The sequence below is a fragment of the Adiantum capillus-veneris genome, chromosome 27 (genome assembly GCF_014529385.1).
Source record: "Adiantum capillus-veneris isolate H3 chromosome 27, ASM1452938v2, whole genome shotgun sequence".
Lineage (NCBI taxonomy): Eukaryota > Viridiplantae > Streptophyta > Polypodiopsida > Polypodiales > Pteridaceae > Adiantum > Adiantum capillus-veneris.
This window is the reverse complement of record NC_140957.1, coordinates 41,491,658-41,504,285: the sequence shown is the minus strand read 5'-3', so window position 1 is coordinate 41,504,285 and position 12,628 is coordinate 41,491,658.

Below are 12,628 nucleotides of genomic sequence, written 5' to 3'. Positions count from 1 at the left end.
TGTGGCTATGGACTATCTCACCAAATGGGCGGAAGCCAAGGCAACACAAAAAGCAGATGCACGAACCACTACACAATTTTTGTATGAGAATATCTTTGTATGATATGGGTTACCAATAGAAATTGTCAGTGACCGAGGAACACATTTTCTTAACGAAGTCATTGAATATCTGCTAGATGAATTCATGGTTATCCATAGAAAATCTGCTCCATATCATCCACAGGCAAATGGACAAGCTGAGGCCACAAATAGAACACTATGCACGGTTCTCACTAAAATTGTATCTGAGTCAAGAATAGACTGGGATCAACAGCTACACTCAACACTATGGGCATAGAGGGTAGCTTACAAAACATCCAAAGGAACGACACCGTACAACATGGTGTTTGGCCTAGATGCTATATTTATCCTAGAGTTTTTAATTTTAACTCTATGAGTAGCGAAATGCTTAGAATGGACAAGGCATGAGCTCTCTTCAAGAATAGATGATCTTGAAAAGCTAGATGAACTTCGCTTGAGAGAAGTAGCTTCGATCTATGCTAAAAAGATAAGACAAAAAGAGTTTTTTTGACAAGCATGTGCGCACGAAGGAATTCAAAACAAGTGATTATGTACTTGTTTATACCTTGAAGCAACATGCCAAGAAACTTAAAAAGCGAGGGATGCGACCCTTTGTGATTAGTGACCTATCACAAAGTGGAGCTGTCAAGCTTGGTACGTTAGCAAGGGAAGAAATTCCAAATTGGATTAATGGGTGTCAACTAAAGAAATATCATTTTCCACTAACCCAGGAGATGCTTCAACAAATCCATCAAGAAAAACAACGGATGAAGGAGAAACAGAGAGTACAAGAAGAACCCCAAGCAGAAGCAAAAGAACGCATTGCAAAAATAATGCTTCTATGACAACAACAAAAATGTGGATCACCGTTGCGAATCAATGCCATTCGACTAACAAATTTTGATGAAGCCATAATGGAGCCAATAGTTGCAGTCAAAGTGGGTAGCAATTAAGTTGAATCAACGGCATTGCTTGATTCTGGAGCTCAAGAAAATCTAATCTCTTACAGATTATACAAACAGCTCAAGCCCACAGGTCAACTACATCCTACTCCACAAGTGCTGGAAAGTAGTACATCACATTCGCTAAAGACATGGGGTTGTACTATATTGCATGTACAAGTACATCAATATATCTACCCACACAAGTTTTATGTGGTCGAGGATAAAAGCACACAACACCCCATGTTGTTGGGACAACCTTGGCAAAAAGAGTATAATGTCCAGATAGATTGGAATGCGGATGCAGTCAAAATTCAGCATGCACAAGAACAACAGGTGATAGCCTTTGCTCTGTAACCACGGAAGAACCAGATGGCAGCAACGCAATCACTGGATAAAGAGCCAAAAGGAAGGGTGCCACTAAAGAACAACATGATACCTAAGGCTAACAAACAGGGAACTGCCAACCATGTTCACTACAAGTATAAAAATTCACCGACCGTAGTGAAGAGATCAGAGTTAGCAATACGCGACAAACAAGTATGGGTGCGGAAGGATAGAAATAACATGGCAGACAAACCACAAGACATCAGAAGAAGTAAACCGAAGCAGACAGTTTAACCAAAAACCAAGGGAATAAAACAGATATGAATTCCAAAGAAAATGCTCAGCAAAAACTTAAATGCGACTCGCATTTGGATCCCGAAACCGAAGCAACAGGAACTCCCTTCAGTACAAGCAAGATTGGCATGCAGACAAACACAACATAGGAAACCGACAAACCGATCCATGTGGGTGCCAATCAGCAGCAAAACACTGAATACCGCGGAAGTAGCGAGAAACCTACAAAAACCTCCAAACCAAAGCTACAAATGGAAAGCAAAAGAGACAAAGTCAATGGCCAATTCATCCAAGACAATTCTCTCCAAGCAGACAACCATGGCCATATCGACAATGGCAACAACAAAACCGACTTTTGCAAAGAAGACTATCAAACAAAGAACGGTGGAGTTACAACTTTTACTTGCAAAGAAAATCTGCAGACCAAATCAACAACAAACAGGAAACCTCGACGGCGAATGCCAATAAGCATATTGCTTATACCCTCTTCTTGCACAACATTAACTTTTTCATGCATTGACCGAGTATGCATCATATAGGGCCACATTACACGGCCAAGCATTAGCACACTGTTTCTCAAATCCATGCACGCCACATATACCAAGGTGATACCTTGTCGTCCGGGAGGACTCCGGCTAGGAGGGGGGGAGGCATTCTCAAATGCGGACCCAATGGCAGAAAGAGCAAAAAAGGGCATGTTTTTCGACTATTTTTAAGGGTTGTCGTTTGATTGCAAAAATTTCTAAACCAACCCAAGTACATATGCCCTTATACAACATGAATCTACAAGTATATGGGGCCAAACGCCAAATCAAGCCCCTAGGTGTGTGTATATAAGTAAAAATAGCAATTTTTCGGGCATAATATTGGTAAAACGAAGAAATCCGGCCATAAAAATTGCATGTGAGTGTATATAGTGTTTTGCGGTGATTTTTTTGATTTATTATGAGTTTTGGGGATTTTCTCGGTTTAATTTTCTATTTTCCTTTTAATTTTACTAATTTCGGCAGAAAAACTTCAAAAATATAAAAAGCAGGTGAAAAACGCTCGTAATGAGAAACAAAAAAAATGGGGATGATCAGTGACTATAGGACAACCTATGGTACAGTGGGGGTGCAATTATGAGAAGGGAGCGGAAAGCGTGTTTTTGCCAGATTTTGACCGAAATGTCAAATTTCTTGTAAACGGGGCAAATGAAGTCCAAATCAAGAAATTTTTGAGTCTACACCGCATCTCGCAAGAAGTTGGGAGCACATGTCAAATTTCATGAAAAGTGGTTTGGGGACCCCCATTATAAGAAATTTTCACTTTATTTTAAGCTCATTTTCACTGTTGCCCTTTGAGAGAGAGCTTCTGCCACCTAGAGCGAACAAAACTTCCAGTAGCTTCTACGACGCGCACGACTACCCGCCAGACGCCAGACATGAGAGGTAGGATCACCACCTTGAGCCTTTCGCGCATGTTTGTTGTTTTGTCGCAAAAACTAGCGACGCCAGACATGAGAGGTAGGATCACCACCTTGAGCCTTTCGCGCATGTTTGTTGTTTTGTCGCAAAAACTAGCGTAGGGTTCACACAGAAAGCGAGCGATAGAGACCTACAGGTAGTCGCGGCCACCTAACGGCTAACCCAAAATCAATGAGGCTTCATTGGCAGCTTACCCTAGCATAGGATACCACTTTTGAATGACCAAAGGCAGTAGAAAACCATCGGGAAAAACCCTAATTCCTAGAGCCCCGCAAGAGGGCACCAAATGGAAAATCGGCGGAAAGGCGCCCAAATGCTACCAAAACTCATGGGTAGGAGCATCTCGACAGGCTCGACAAGTCTATATAGTCCACATGACCATACGGTGACCCGAAGTGGCACTTTACTTCAGAAACAGCATCAGACAGACAAAGCGTCAAATAGCTCTCGCGGCCAAATCGCATGCCCGTTTGCCACCAAACTTCACGAGCGGCTTCCCTAGACCATCAACAACTAGTTCCTATGGTGGTAGACCACCACAAGTCATCAAAGACATGTAAACGCAACCACGGGTGCTTCTAGAGTGACAAATTGACAAACAGAGCTCCGGTGAAGCCAAAGTGGACAAAAACCATACGGCAAGGATCCCCAAGGGATCGGGAAGCTATGGAGACCAACATCAAGAAATTTCATCGCCAAAAAGCACTTCAAAAGTCAGAAAGCGGCTCGGAGGCTCTGAAATCCACACAAGGAGCTACTTTCTATCAATTTGACTTTTTTGTCGAAATAATTCTTAAAGGGACTCAGGGGGGCTCAGGGCAGGCACCAGTAGCACCTCCAGTATAATTTTCATCAGGAGACATCCTACGTGTAGGATGTCTCATGGCCATTTCTGGGCACCAACCCTAACATCTCTCATCACACAAAGCTTTTGAATAGCCTGTACAAGCTAGCCACCAAGTTTCATCACATTTGGACAAAAATTGACCTCATATGTATGAAAAAACGCAAAGTCAGGCATAGAGGCAATAATGGGCCATAGACCTACCAAAACTTGTCCAAACCACATGAAGCTTGCACAATACATTCATGAGCACATTGCCAACCTATCTGTGTGGTCACATGCAAAAAATGATGAAATAGACATCCTACACGTAGGATGTCTAAATGACATTTTTGGCCCACAGATGGTGTTTTTCAATTCCAGATCTCTTCATATCGCCTTCAAGAGCTCATATATCAAGTTTCAAGCCATTCCCATCACTTTTGGACCCCAACACCTTCAAGATACACTTTTTGAGATTAAAAACACTACACAGCCTCTTACCAACACTAATTCTTGTCCAAATCAAAATCCAAGAGCACGGCCATGTTCCACATGCCATGGGCTACCCACAGAACAAATCTCAAGCAATTTTGATGAAAAAGACATCCTACGCGTAGGTTGTCTCCAGCATGTTTTTGACCTTCTGTGCAAGAAATGACCTCATGGGAGCCATTACCATGGTGCAAGAAGCTCATATATCAAATTTCAACCAATTTGAATATCATTTGCCACCTGTCGGGGGCATCCTACCAATTTGTGAGCCTAAAGCCTGAATTTTCCCAGAAATGCACTTTTTGATGCCCAAACCCAATTCCAATCACATAGCCATGTTCAACAGGTCAAGGACCACCATCATGCCAAGTTTCCCCAAAAACTGATGAAATAGACATCCTAGTGTAGGATGTCTAAATGATAAATTTTGTCCAGAAGGATATTGTGAGCACATGCAGGGTTTTCCAAGTTCCTTTTAAGTTTTATTTTCAATTTTTAAGTCATTTGGATAGTTAAAACTCAGTTTCTCAGTTGATACGGAAAAAACGCTAACTTCGAACTACTGAGTGCAACAGGATCCATGGCAGCCGCAAAATCACCTGCAAATAAGAAAAGGATGACAACAAAAGATTACTTGGAAGAAGTGGAGCCATTTGTCATCCCAAAAGGAACTCTAAAGCCAACCAACACATGGATTCAGGATGACTTGCTCGAGTCTAATGACTTGAAGATCTACCAAGGCGTGTTCAAAGATGCTGAAGGAAATGCAATAGAGCTACCCATGCTACCTTGGGAGCTCAATGAGTTTGTCAGAAGCAAGATGGGAGAGTACTTGGAGAAGATAGATCTCCATAACTATTTTGAAGCATTGCTGGCAGGAATCGACATCAAAAGAGTGTGGGAATTCGTAACTACTATCAAAGAAGATGGAGTGGACAGAGTCACTGATTTGCAGGGCAAGCCGGACACTATGATTGTAATCAAAGAGAGAGTAGTGGCAGCATCACTAGACCTCTCTAACAAAGGGGATAGTGTAACCAAAAGAAGAGATGAAATCAAGGTATACTCAGAAAAGAAAATCAACTACACCTTTGAAGATATAGCAAACCCTAAAGTGGCTATCGTGAGCCAACTCTACAACCAGTACTTCCATATGTGTACAAAGCGGCCACAAAAGTACAGAATGCCGCATGGAGAAATTGCTACCACCTTCATCTGGGCAATGCAGAAGAGCAAGCCGAAGGTGATCAACTATGCTTCCTATATCCATGACAATCTGGTGAAGATGGGCAACAAGAATCCCACCTACATTGTGCCAGGTGAACTGATAACAAAAGTGGTTTATGGAGCATTGCACGCCAAGGGAATATGGCCTGACCCTCCATCACAGAATGACTGGCTAAGGTTTAAAGAAGATAAAGAGGATGAACAGCCCAAAGCACCAAGAGTTGCCACAAGATTGAAGCGCCGGTTGGAGACCGTGCAAGAGGAGCATCCAGAGTTGAAGAAGGGAAAGAAGGAAACTGTACAAGTGCCGATCAAAGAGACAAAATCACATAAAGCGGCACGGCTCGAAAGATTAATGGAAAGCTTCAGAGCCAAGAGAGCACTGAAAGGATATTTGAGCGAGCTATGGAAGCCATCACTAGAAGCAATGTCGGGATCATCCCAAAGGGTGCACAAAGATAGACTTGAAGATTACATAAAAAATTTTGAGATCTTGGATGCTACGACAAAAAACATCCCTAACATCCCATTTACAGAAGGAGAAGTGAATAAAGTATGACGGCAACTGCTAGAAGAGCAGGAAGGCCAGGAAAGAGAGCGAAAGACCAAGGCGGACCGGGACTTCAAGAAGAAGCCACCAATTCCACTGTCAAGCCCGGAGTCCAGCCCACCGCCATCACCACTTCCTCGTAGCCCTCCACAAACCCAACAAACGGAGGAGCTAGACACATCTGATGAACAAGAAGAATCAAAGCAAGAAGAGACCAAAGAGCAAGAGCAAAGAGAAGAAGCTAAGGAGCAGCTAGAGCCAGAGAAAAGAAGGTTTAACACATTTCTTGATCTACTAGCTGCGGGTTACTCAAGAGAAGAGGCAGCCACAGTAGCATTTGACTTGGCAAGCATAAGGCCCAAAGAACAGATGCAGAGCCTGCGATTAGTGGAATTGAAATAGATGGCCACTGATACAGTGGACCTACAGGCACCTACCAATGATTGGGATGTGGTGATGAACAAGCTAACCGGGCTCAGGGAAAAATCATTGGCTATGGAAAGTGAGATTGACAATCTCAAAGCCAATGAAGTTTTTATCAAATCCGAAGTAAACACATTACAAAGACAGAGCCAAGAGCAGATAGAGAAACAAGCAGAGCTACAAACCAGTCTGGCCACGGCATTGCAAAGATGCCAAGAGATGGAACGAGAAAATCAGGCAGCAGCAGCTCAAAGAGTGCAAACAGCTGAAGAAGAATATAGAAAACTCAGCAAGGCATTGACATATGCAGAGAGGGAAAGGGACAACCTAACCCTACAACTTGCTAAAGAATCCAAGGAAGTGGAAACACTGAAACCAGATGAAAGTCAAAGATCAAACCATCCAACAGCTATTACGGGCATCTCCTACCAGAGTCAGAGCTGCTAGCTCGACTCACACCACTTTAGAGACGGAGCTTTATGAAGAACAAATGAAGGAGCTTCAAAAGGAGTTAACCCTAGAGAAACGACAAAGACTGATGTTGGCTGAGGGCTCAGTGGTTATGCAAAATCGCATGGAAGAAGAAAACACAGCCATGAAGAATGAGCTAGAAGCCATCAAGAGAAAGCTCGAGGAGACGGAAAAGATAAACGCAGATTTAAACGACCTCCTTGTGAATATGGGAGAACAAGCTGAAGCAGAAAAGAAGACATTTCAGAAGCAAATAGAAGAGTTGAGAGGCCAACAGCAAACAGAAGAGCAGTTTAGCACCGTGCAAGCAACCATGGAGGGAATAGACATAGAGAATGTGGCAGATCCAGTGGACACCACCATGCAAGAGGAAATCCTTGTAGGACCCTCACAAGAGCCACAAGATCTGACACAAGAAGAAGAAGAGAAGCTACAAAAGGCAATAGAAGCAGTAGTCAAAGACACAGTCAGAGAAGCTTTGGAATGGGAGTAGAGGGTCTTTAAATCAATGACTATTCAGAAGATAGATGCCAGGAACCTTCGGCGTGAATGGCTACAGCCCTCTCTCCCATATCCTCTGCTGAAATATGAAGTTTCCACAATCAACAAGCGGATCAGAGAGGAGCCAACAGTGCCAATGTACAAAGCAGACATCTCCAAGCCTGAAGGGGTAAAGTTGATAGTGGACTCTCAACCCAGGTGGAGAAAGGCATGGCTGACAAAGTATCCACAGTATCTAATCCATTTGGTAGAGGCACCTAAAGTCATCAGAGATAACCTAAGTTTCTGCCCTCTACCAAGGATGCGGACGTGGAAGGCCCATGAGCTATTGCAAAGAAGCCCACCTACTTGGCTAAATTACCCGAAGCTACCAGGCTCAAAGGCAAACGAGAGAATAAGTGAGCAATACATGGTGAAAACCCTAACGGGCACCATCAAATTGTTAACTCGCTCGCCTGACCTATCTTGCATCATGATGAGAAAGATTTGCAGAACACTTTTGGCAGTCTTCGAGACATTCAAACCAGGCCAAGCGACAGATAGTATATTCTTCTTTCAAGATACATACAGATGTGCATATGATCTGTCTGGTCAGCCTTCTCATGAGGTGATACATGCATTGTATCAGAGGATCATGTTTTTACCTTCCTATCACCTCCAGGCCTTTCAAGAAGCCTTCTACACCGGCTTCTTCACAATCAACACTGACATATTCAGCCCGACGCTACTAGCTCAACATGCAAGATATGAGTCACTGCTCAAGATGAGAGAAAGCCTACGATGAAGAAGCAGCTCAACAGCCATTGATGGGGGCTTTTCACAAGCCAAGCTCCCATACCCCTCTTCTCTCGTCCCCACCCCATGAAAACCCCCTCTTAGGGAGGGAGTGATAAAAAGGCATTGGAAAAATAAAGTATGATTATGTAAATATATAAGAAAGGTAAAATAGGCCACCTCATACCTACGGGGTAGCCCATCCCCACCTTGCCTCCTTTTTCTTCACTGTTGCCCCGCCGGGTGTCCCTTTTCCTCTCCTCCACTCAAAAGGTCAACCCCCTCTCTCTTCCCCTTGTCCTTTCTCCTTTCTCTCTCCCCTCAAGCTACCCCACCTCTCACCAATAATGCACCCTAACTCACATGCAACTTACCCTATCTTCCAAAATAGTATACCCCACCCCCTCTTTCTCTCTCCTATCATATCCCATGACCCAAATACCCCCCCCTCTCTCTAAAGGGCGCCATGTCTCTTGTATTGTAGCTAAATAACCTCCCCCACACTCACACACACTCAGTTTCACTGAAAAAGGTGCCCACAGAGCCCATCCCCACCCGGTGGTTACCTGATTTTTCTTGTGTTCACACACATCTGCACACAGATTCACCTCTGAACACACTCCCCTCTCTCTCCTCTTGTAATTACTTTATTCTCCATGTCACCTCTCACTTTTTTTCATCAAACCATCTCTCTCTCTTAGTCTCTCTCTCATGAGACTACTGTTCTGGCACATATACACACAGCCAGACAAGTGGGGCCCACAGTCACATGGCCTATGTAGATAATGATTTCTTCATTTCTAAATTCTAGAATTCCTCCCCCCTCCTCCCCTATATAAAGAGGGGTCACCATCACACTAAATACACACATAACATCACCAAAGAACACACTATGCACTGTGTGTGCCTAGTGCACACACACACACACCCACACCATCACCATCACCGCAATCACCATGCTTGTCTTGAGCATGACCTCTACACCCTTGGCTATGGAAGATGAAGGGCAACTTAATTAAGGATGATGGCCATAATCCTCGTGCGAGTCTCCGCCATCAACTCCCACCTATCCGCCATGTGCTCTACCACTCTCTCCCTTCTCATTCCCCTACCCTATGCTCCCCATTTCATCGCCTTATTCTCTAAATAAAGCTTGAGGATTTGTGAGTATGTTTTCTTGCAATGTTTTGCCCATGTGAGGTGTGCGGAATCGCCACCTAGTCTTGTGTTTTGGAGTGATCTTGTGTATGTGTGAAGGGTGTGCGGATTCGCCATCCTTTTGTGGTGCCTAAGTACTAAGCCGCTATACCCCCTCCCTCACTCTTTCTCTCTCTGTCTCTCTCTCTCACTTGATCTCATTCCCTTTCCTCTTCATCATTACTCCCAAGCATCCATCTCTCTTGGATGAAAACTTTGTTATGGTGGTGTGTTGTTTGCATCCTAGCCGCTGAAGCTAGGTGGTGCCCCTTGTTTGCTTTACCATGACAGGCTCGAGGCGCGCCATTCGGTCCCCGGTGTTTTAGAGGCCGTCAGGGGTTCGGGGTTTGCTTTGCTCCCGTCATTTGGTGCCCCCACTGAGGATCTTTTCATGAAACCCTTCAGTTTACAAGACTGAAACCCCTAAACCATTGTGAATAGATGAATGGCTAGCAGGATTTGCTAATTGGACGACAGAAGAAGAAGAGCTCCAAGCACAACTAGACGAACTCCGCATCTCCATCGAAGCTCGAGTGCCAGGCGTAACGGTAATCGATTTGCAGTGGGAGAGTCAACCAACACGCCAAACCCAGTGGATATACATAGGCCAAGTGCCAAGAAGAAGAAGGAGAAGGTCAAAACCATGTTCGCAACCTACAACCAACCCACAACAACAAAATGGAAGGAGCTCTACACAATAGAGAATCAACACTATTCTACTTTGAGAATCGGGTAACTCAAGTCACCGAGGTAATTATCAAAGTCAGTTTTCAAGTCGCACCTGATGCTGCAGCACAGATAACGGAATCATTGGCTCACACTCTCACTAGAGAAACTAGGGATCTACTGAGTTTGTTTCAGGAAAGAACACCACCCTCTCCCACAAGCTTGGACAGTGACTAAGCACCTCTAAGCTTCACATGAATCAGTACAACCTACCTCAAGACAGATCACACATACCAACACGTGTACGCTCAATCAAGGTAATACTGGATTTGAAGGCTCACTACCAGCACGTCATTGACACCATGCTGGGTGGGGAGCAATTTTTTGAGGTTCTGGCATCAGATCAACAATTTGTCCTACCTTTGGTACAAGGCAATGTACTGTTTGAAGTTTTAATCTATGTCCTAGTATAAGAGGGTATACACGCCTCCTTGTAAAGAAAAAAAACTTTTGCAAGTTAAGCAGTGTGTCTTTCTAGCTCTCTCTCAGTAATCATGGCAAGTTTAGCATTTCCAACATTTAAAGGAAAGAAGGGGGAGGATTTGGTAACAGACTTCCTAGATGACTTTGAAGTAGCATGTGTAGTGAGCAACAAAGATACAGATGAATCTCGGGTTAGAATCTTTAAGCATCTCATGAAGCTAGAAGCTAGATCATGGTACAATGCACTTCCACAAGCAACCAAGGATGACTGGGAACCCTTAAAAACCGCTTTTAAGAGGCGCTTTGGGGGAGGTACCACTTCAAAAAAGTTGTGGGACAAGTTGAGAGACTTGAAGCAGGAGGGTCTTTTAGAATATGCCACCTATGAGTCCAAATTTGTGGATTTGTGGGAACGGTGGGTTGAGTCACTGGCTAGGGGGGAAGCTGCACCCGATTTCCTAAAAAAAGATCGGTTCACGCATGGCTTATGGCCGCTTCTCAAGGAGAAGGTGAAAGGTAGATTCCCGGCTACGTACAAGTTAGTCATTGAGATTGCTCGCCTTAAGGACAAGAAGCTGCGAATGAAAGCCAAAGAAACCGAGTCAACAGAAGCAGGAACATCACGTCGACCAGCAACTACGACAACCACCATACCACCACCACCGGCTCTTGGGGTAAGAGATGACCAACAAGATATGTTGGCCCATATTACTGACCAACTGCAGAATTTGTCTGTCCACTTAATACAGCAAGGGAGGAGTTAAGAAAGAGATCAAGACCCTGGAAGAGCACGACGACAAAACAGGGAGTATCATTGCTACAACTGCGGAGAAGACGGTCACGGTATGTACTACTGTCCCAAACCACGACAAAACTATAATAGAGGAGGTAGGAGGAACCAATTGTCACCCCCTAGAGAAAGAACACCCCCACCCCGAGCACCACCCCCACCAACACAAATTCTACGTCCACCCCAAACACCACTACAAACATCCATCCCACCTCTTCCACCAGTCCCACCACCTGATCGCCCTGTAAACATCATAAGGCTAGAAGAGAAAGGAAAAGCCATAGTAGTGGATCCACCCAGAGCAAAGGAGAGGGACAAGGGTAAGGAGAAGGTAACCTTTTTAGAACCACTTGAAGCCATGACTGTGAAAAGAGCTAGGAGGGAGAAAGCTACACAATCAGATGATGAGAGAAGCATGAGAGGAGAAACTAGCAAGAGGCCATCAAGGCCACGACGAAAATTGGGCATCACCGACTTCCAGCTAGGGGAAAGTTCTAAGCCCTATGATCTAACATTGGATGTGGCAGAGCAAGGACCGAATATTACATGGCCACAACTGCTACATCTTGCACCAAAAGTAAGGCGACAATGGTCTAAAATGGTAAGTACAAGACGCTCCAAAACAAAGGTAGCCGGAGCAATTTTGGGATGCAACATGGATGACATCCTTCCAATTGTCGACGTAAACATAAAAGGAAAGAGGGTTGGAAACACCTACATTGATGGAGGTACACAAATCTGTGTAATGTGTGAAGCTATGATGCTTCGATTAGGGCTCGAGGGTGACAGGCCTTCTCCATGTAGAGGTAGATGTTTTTGTAATGCCTACTAAGGGGGAGGGGTATCCACTAATTTTGGGAAGGCCATGGTTGATGGCCATGAAGGCAAAACGGGACTGGGGTACTGGACTTCTACGCATGACCGGTAAGAAAGGGGAGACAATCTACTACGACATGAGGATTGGCGAGCAGAAGGAAATGAATCTGGAAACATCGCAGATGAAACCACTAGCGAATCTTCCAGTTCTGAGGAGGAGACCACATCCACCGACGAAAGTGACAGTTTCATTGATGTGATGGGTATGATTATGAAGGATCCACAAAGGGTAAGCACAACTGGTGATCCATCACCAAAAGGGAA